The sequence below is a fragment of the Hakea prostrata genome, unplaced genomic scaffold, assembly GCF_041222555.1.
Source record: "Hakea prostrata isolate BN-2017 unplaced genomic scaffold, UWA_Hpros_2 contig_112, whole genome shotgun sequence".
NCBI classification, from domain to species: domain Eukaryota; kingdom Viridiplantae; phylum Streptophyta; class Magnoliopsida; order Proteales; family Proteaceae; genus Hakea; species Hakea prostrata.
Genome location: NW_028291231.1, coordinates 78,561 through 86,416, shown reverse-complemented (window position 1 = coordinate 86,416; position 7,856 = coordinate 78,561).

Below are 7,856 nucleotides of genomic sequence, written 5' to 3'. Positions count from 1 at the left end.
GCAGGCAGATGACCAAGAGAACTCCATTCTGCAGCCTTCTCAGGGTCTTGTGTTGCCCTATCAGTCTGCGTCAGTGTCCACTAAGTCATGAAGATCTCCTCGCAATCTTTATTCCTTTTGGATTTTTTTGGGGCGGAAGCATCAACTGAATCGTGCTTCCTTTAGTTCGAGTGGCGGAAGGGATATCAGACTCTTCCACCATTGGTTTTTTCCCTCTTCCCGAAGCCTCAACCACTGGCTTCAAGTTCCTAATACCCTTGTAGGAAGGGTCGGGAGGGGGAGCAGAGGCTACTTGTTTAGCAGTTAAGGCTCGAGGCGACCGTTGCTCAGCTGTCACAACGGCCCTGGCAGCCTTTGCCCGAAGAGTTTCAGGATTCATTCTTGGTGGCACTGCAAAGAAGGACAAAAATCAAGATTGCAAAAAGGCATATCATCCTCGAAAAATAAAAAAATGGTGGTTAAGAAGCTCACAACGAGCCAGTCCCCAGTATTGAAGGATGGAGTTGTATCTCTTGATACCATGGAATTGATTTGATCTTCCTGACGGTCGTTTTGTCTTCTTTGGATAAGGGAAGGACCTGGTTACCCTCAGAGTATGAAGTATATTGTTTCAAGAGAAGGCGTAATGCCAAGTTCAAAGCACAAACCCAAGAAGCCGACGATGAGACGCCAGCTATTGGGAAGGAACATTCCAGGGCAAATGTCCCAGTGATTAAGGATGGCTGCGAACAGAGGATTGAAGAAAGGAAAGCGAACCCCGCTTTCCAGTGCATCTATATATAGGGAAAATTCGCCTGGAAGAGTCGAATCAACCCTCTCATCAGGGTTTGGAGCCCTAAGATGGTAAGAGGAAGGAAAATCAAAACCTTGGATGGCCAAAAGAAGAGTTTCCTCCTTATACGAGGAGGCAACAGAATCAAGTCTACCACTAGGTTTGGAAGTTTGTTTTGACTGCCCAGAAGACTCTGCGGTCACCCTAGGAGTCATGGATGGTCCAGACTCAAGAAGGGCAGAAGAAGTTTTAGCTTTTCTTTCTAATCTCTTCTGGTTAACTTCTGCGAAGTCACGCTAGAGAGCAGTTAGGGTTTTATTATCACTGTCCGACTGCTCAGAGGGAAGGGAAACAAAGGCCTCGTTACCATTATCACTCTTATTGGCGCTGGGCACAAGGGAAGCTTCGGAAGAAACCCTACTATCCTCCATTACTAAAGTCTCACTACGGTACAAAAAGAAAAGAAAAACCTGGAGACAGAAAGTTAACTTTGCAAAGGGATCGGTAAACTTACTGATTCAATGAGGCAAAAAGCTTGAGAGCGAGAAGGCGCGAAGGAGACGACAAGGTTTCAAAATTCCAAGACAAGAAGAATGAAACCTACGAAGACAACGAGCCGCTTTTAAGCACCCGCACGAGTGTTCGAGGACGTGAACCATCGAGATTAATTCAGCATCAACGATCAAGATTTGAAGACGGTTTGAAAGTTTGAACTCACGAATCCAAAACAGGCATTCAGAAACCGTAGCTTGGGTTACGTGAGCCACAATAGTTGGAATGCAAAAGGACGCGTGGCATTGCCCTCACAACGCTCGAGGAAAAAGTGACCACCGCATTAAATGTGACATTACATTTTGTGAGTTATGCAAAAACCATTGCTTGACGAAGAACCCAGTTAAAAACCAAGCCCTCAGGATTGACCGAATGCTTGGTCTGGGGGGCTCGTGATGTGGAGAAAATATGATCGAACCTGGTTCATTCATGCTTTGACCCTCGACTCCGGTCAAGAAGAAGAGAGTCGACTCGCTCCCGAGCGATCCGGGTCCAGGAGATAGCTTGCTGAGGAAGAAAACTAAATCAGCCACAAGCACGCCCTAATCTAACTTATGGATTAGGTTAATTACCCTAATGATGGTAGACACAACTTGGTGGCTGTCACTTATCACTATTGAAGGTGTCACATCCTCCCAGCCGGTACCCTATCTGGCATACCCGAGAGTGTGATCCACAGCCCAAAAGATCAAGTTTAGGAACGATCATATCCATTTCGCACAATAACATAATCAAAAGAAAGAACAAATCATAATGTTCAAGTAATTTATAATAAAAGTCAAGAAAGGATCTCAGAAGGATCATAAAAAAATATCAGAGTGCGGAATAACAAGATACCAAATCAAAAGACAACTGTAGAGTATAGCGGAAATATACCCTACAAACACATGCGGAAGGTAGATCGAAATCTAAATAAAGCTCTAAGCTAATACAAGTAAAGTAAAAGATAAGTCTAGAAGAAACAAAGGAAATCAAATCCACATCTTCAGTCAGCTCTTCTGGTTCTTCAGTCTTCATCTTCTTCACCTTGCGCTTCCTCATACGGGCCGTCAAAGAAATCCAAACCTGTAGAGAAGTCTAACAACAGATTGTACAAAAAAAGGAATGAGTTTCGAAAGAAACCCAGTAAGGCAAGTTAATCCATAACAACATAAATAACATGGAAGCAAACCATAACAAGATGCAATGCAATATGAAACAAGTAATGTATGTATGCATCTAACTCTATGTATGCTGGTCTCTATGGTAGACATGCTTTAAGTCATAGCACCGTACTTCTTTGGGTAGGTCCGCTCACATCCTCAACCATTTAAGATATCTTGGATTCCCTCCAACCATTTAAGATATCTCGGGCGACCGATTGGTAATGGGTCCTGCATCCTTCTCGGACAATTTCCATGGTAAGGGGTTAAGTCAACACACTCTCTCACAACCGTTTGGCATAAGTACCGGCGCATGTCAGGGGAAAGCCTAGCCCAATGCAAGTCATCTAGTCAGTTATATCAACTCAGTTCCAGATACGTCCATTCCTCGTCCCTGACGATCCTTTCCGGTATCCTTCGCACTAGAGTCAGCGTATCCTATGGCACCGACCAACTCGGACTACGGACTCATCAACCCTATTGGTTATCCACATATGGTAAACGGGAAGCTCTCATGTCCTCTCACGGATATAACTCACCGGTCTCGAGCGCCCATGAGCCCAAGTCTAGCCATATGCAACCCTCCAATAAATGGCCCCCACAATGTGATTCCCGTCCTCTCACGGGTTGGTTACCGGTCTTGAGCGCCCGTGAATCCCCATTGCTACCACGGGTCGTTCGGTCTCAATACCCTTCCAAATCGGGTCTGATATAACAGGGGTATATCCTAGCCAAACACTGCTAGACATCCCTAGGTATGACAACCATTGATTCGGGAAAGTGTCGATGGGCAACCCCGGAAACATCCCATACTATTTCCGATAATGTCCAAGGACAGAAGTGTCAAAATGACACTTCCCAATCCCAAACCAAACTTAAGCAAACACATTCTCAGATCAGTCATGACATACACAACCAGTAGTTCATCATATAAAAGAGGATGTAAAAGCAACATCGAGATTAAGCGAAGAATAAGTAATTCATATAACATAAACAATAAAAAGATGATATAAATAAGTGCTACTGTTCCCACAGTAGGAGATCAGAATTAAAATACAATAACAGTAGGTAATCTCATAGTTTCATAAAGTAGAAACTAGAGAACAAGCAATCTATGTAGTTAAGGAATCAACTGTCCTTACCTGATTATCGCTGAAGATAATCCAAAGATCAAAGAGAGAGACACCAAACATGGCAAATAAACCCCTAACAAGCATTGATACAACATTAGGAAAGATACCTAAAAGATCAGAGAGCAAACGAATCAAATCGAGCGAAAATTGAAGCTACTGACTTCATTGGTCGATTGCCTTGGTCTATCGACCCAGTCAATCGACCAAATCGGGTCAAGACGGGATAGTGAAAACTGTTTGGCCATAACTTCTTCGTTTGAAGTCGGATTGATCCGAAATTCAAGGGGAACTTCCTAGGATGTATTAGAATCATATGGGAAGATAAAATCATCAAGTCATGGTAAAAATATGGGTTCTTGATTTAACCCAAGAAATTAGGGTTTCAACCTTTATGGCTCTCATGAAAAGGTTATGATCACAGGAAGAAAGGGAATGGTTGCAATCAAGAACATAATAAGAAAATCTTGTTTAGGTTAATAGAAACATTATGGGAAGATAATCATGGTCAAAAGATGGGTTCTTGATCTAACCCAAGAAATTAGGGTTTCACCCTTATGGTTCCCATAAAAAGGTTAAGATCACGGGAGGGAGGGAATTGATGATTGGCCAATTACAACAAGAAGAATTAAAGAATATTGAATTTAGATCAACCTCCACATTACCCATGAGGTTTCCCTCACATGGGAGGTTACCAAAAAGGTTCTCGAGATAATCACCCAGTTAGGATTTCAAAGGATTAGGGTTAGGGTTTTCAAAGATTCCATCGGTGGGGTTGAGATCATGATGATGATCATAGATCTCAAGGAACAAGATGAGATCATGGAGTGGATGGTTGCAAGAGTGCATCATCTTCTTCCTGATCTCAGCCAAGAACAGATTAAAGAAAGAAAATCAGAGATGGAGAAGAAAGAAAAGAGAGTAGACATACCTTTGATGCGAGAGGAAGAAGATTACTTCAAGTCTTGTGAGAGATCACCAAGGAATGCAAGGGAATTGATTAGATTAGGGTTCTAACTCATTCCAGAGGCTTAGGAGGCATAGGAGGCGAAGTAATCCCGAGATTTGACTTAAATAGAAGAGACAGGACCAAATTGGTAAATTCAGACACCATTGGTCGATTGGATTGGTCTATTGGTCCAGTCGACCAATGAGTCGACCAATCAGGACAGCAAGGTTCAAACAGGGATTCGGAGGGCTATACAAGGTCAAATTGAGTGAGGTTTTCTTCTACGAGTCAATCAAGAAGTCTAGTTTCCAGAAATACCTTCGGATAAAGAATTGGAGTTCATTAGGTTCACCAACTAGGCTCATCTTCTTCGATGCGCAAGCAGGATTTTACAGACATAGTTCAGCAACTTCGGACAGGGATTTGGAAGGTTATATGGGGTCAAATTGAGTGATATTTTCTCCTCCAAGTCCATCAAGAAGTCTAGTTTCGGGAAATATAATCGGATTGAGCACAGGAGTTCATTAGGTATTTCAACTAATTCACCCCTCTTCGGTGCGCAGATTCAAAACTAACACTGACAATGCTCTCAAGTGAGGGGCATCATCGACAATGTCCATGGGCTTGGGTTCCGACACCAAATCGTCAACCAAAAGGGTCTACAAGCAACAAGATAAGATCAAATCAAGGTCCAACTTTAAGGTCAAACATTTAAACTAACCCTTCTTTACCCAAAACAGATAGGGTGCCCTGGCTAAGTTTGGGCTGGATTTCACATTCTCCCCCCCTTAAAATAATTTCGTCCTCGAAATTGGGAGAGTGCTTGGTTTCAAAAAGGCAGGGGTACTTTCCTATTATCTTGGCTTCCTTTTCCCATAGTCCACGGAAAACAAATAACAATAAGTCTTTTTGTAAGAAAACAAGGAGTAAATCTGACATGCTTTGAAATCAAATGGAAAGTATGATCATGGCTTCATGAAGATTTCACAAGGATCATGGCGAAGATTAATATGAAGATCATAAAACTTTAAGAATGAAAGGAGATTGTAGAAGAGATGGTTGCAAGGATCAATATGTTGCAAGGATGCAACATCTACTTCATAATCTCAATCTCAAAGAATAAATCATAGCAAGAGTAGATCAATACAACACAAGAGAGATTACAAATCTTTGATTGAAGAATAGAAGATGAAAAGCTTGATGTCTTGAAACAATTAGAAGGAATAACAAACCATGAAGATCACACTTGATTTCTCTTCAAAATCATCATGTGGAGAATTTACAAGGTTATAGAGTGTATGGAGATCCACTCTAGAACAGCAGGGATAGAAGGATCAGTCATGGGAATGATTTAAGATCATCCTCCTATCAAAGGGAATGTAAGGCACAAGAAGAAATCGTGGAGATAATAGATCAACTTTGGGGTAAACTTCTACCAAACGAAACTAGGCAATTCGTACAGCAGAGAATAAATCGAACAATGCATATGGTATGTATGCATTTGGTACAACAGCAAGGTTAGGAATAGGTGGGATCTCACATTCTCCCCCCCTTAAAATAATTTCGTCCCCGAAATTGAAAGCATACTTGGGCTTCCAATAAGATGAGGAACTTTCATCAGGGGATGGAAGGTACAACGAAAAATAGATCTAATAGGTAAAGAACATGGGAGCCTTGGCTGACTTCAGACAGCTAAGAGGAATTCAAAACAATATTGACAAGTACTTCATACAGACAAACTAGGCAAACTCACATGGTAAGAATAAATCAAAAAAATTGCATATGGCCTATATACAATGCATCAATAAGGATTAAATCAAGCAACGCATATGATATGTATGTAATGCACAAGTAAAGAATAAATCAGGGCAATGCATGTGGTATTCATACAATGCGCAAGCAAAGATAAATCAAAGCAGTGCATATGGTATTTATACAATGCGCAAGCAAAAACTAGATCAACGAAATGCATATGGTATATATGCAATGAACAATCAGAGAATAAATCAAGGCAATGCATATGGTATTTATACAATGCATAAGTAAAGAATAGATCAATAGCAGAAGTTAAAGGATAAGAGCAACGTACCGATTGCGACATTGAATCTTCTATCGGCTCATGGTTGATCGGGAAGATGGGGCTTCGAGATGCAGTTAGATCAGAGGATGAGGGTGCCAATGGTGATGATGATGATGATGATGAGGATGAGGATGAGTATGGATACAATGATGATCATGATGGGGTTCCAGTTGAAGATAAGCATGTTATTGATGATCAAGGAGATGAGGATCAGGATCAGGGTGAGATTCCGAGACACGAGGAGATTTCTATACCACGCTTCCGTGAGATTGGAGGTCCATCACATACGACTTCTGGGATTCCAGGTGTGGCTTCTCATCAGTCATTGATTTCTTCCACACAAAAGAGGCTAAAGGCTCAACAGGAGAGGATAGAGTCCTATATGTATACCTTGGGAAAGAAATTTGCACGACTGGAAAAAGAGTTCAGATCTAGGAGGGACCAGACAAATCACCGGAGTTGATCACCTAGATAGATAGTACTAGGAGTTTCCTTTTATGCTTTCATAGATGTAATTTCTTTCATACTTGTAAACCTAAGTGATTAATGAAATTCAGTTTGTTTCACTTGTGTTATTGTACATTATGCATTTCTTTTGTTGTATTAGTAGTTGTTAATGTTTAGTTATGACTTATAACTCATAACGACTACTAACGACCATTACTCCCAAAGACAACTCCCGACTCAGACTTACATGACAACACACGACAGCAACACGACACAGACTCATATGACAACTCATGACGACAATGACGACAACACCTCACAATGACAATTTACTCAAAAAAAAACAACTCACCACGACAACTTTCAAAGCAAGACTCAACTCACAACTCAACACACATACCCAATAACTTAAAACTGACAACTTTACTCTAACCATGACTACAACCCAAGTACAAGTCATAAACTTTAATTATTGTGTATTATTCAAGCTCGGTATATTATGCTTTGATTGTTCAAGTTTCTAATCCAAGTTTTCTATTATTCACTTCTAAGAAAGTTTGAGTCACTTCTGGATCTATGACTCAAGGATGCTTTCATTACTGTGTTCTATGGTTATGATTATCCGAAAAAGTGACCACCGCATTAAATGTGACATTACATTTTGTGAGTTATGCAAAAACCATTGCTTGACGAAGAACCCAGTTAAAAACCAAGCCCTCAGGATTGACCGAATGCTTGGTCTGGGGGGCTCGTGATGTGGAGAAAATATGATCGAACCTGGTTC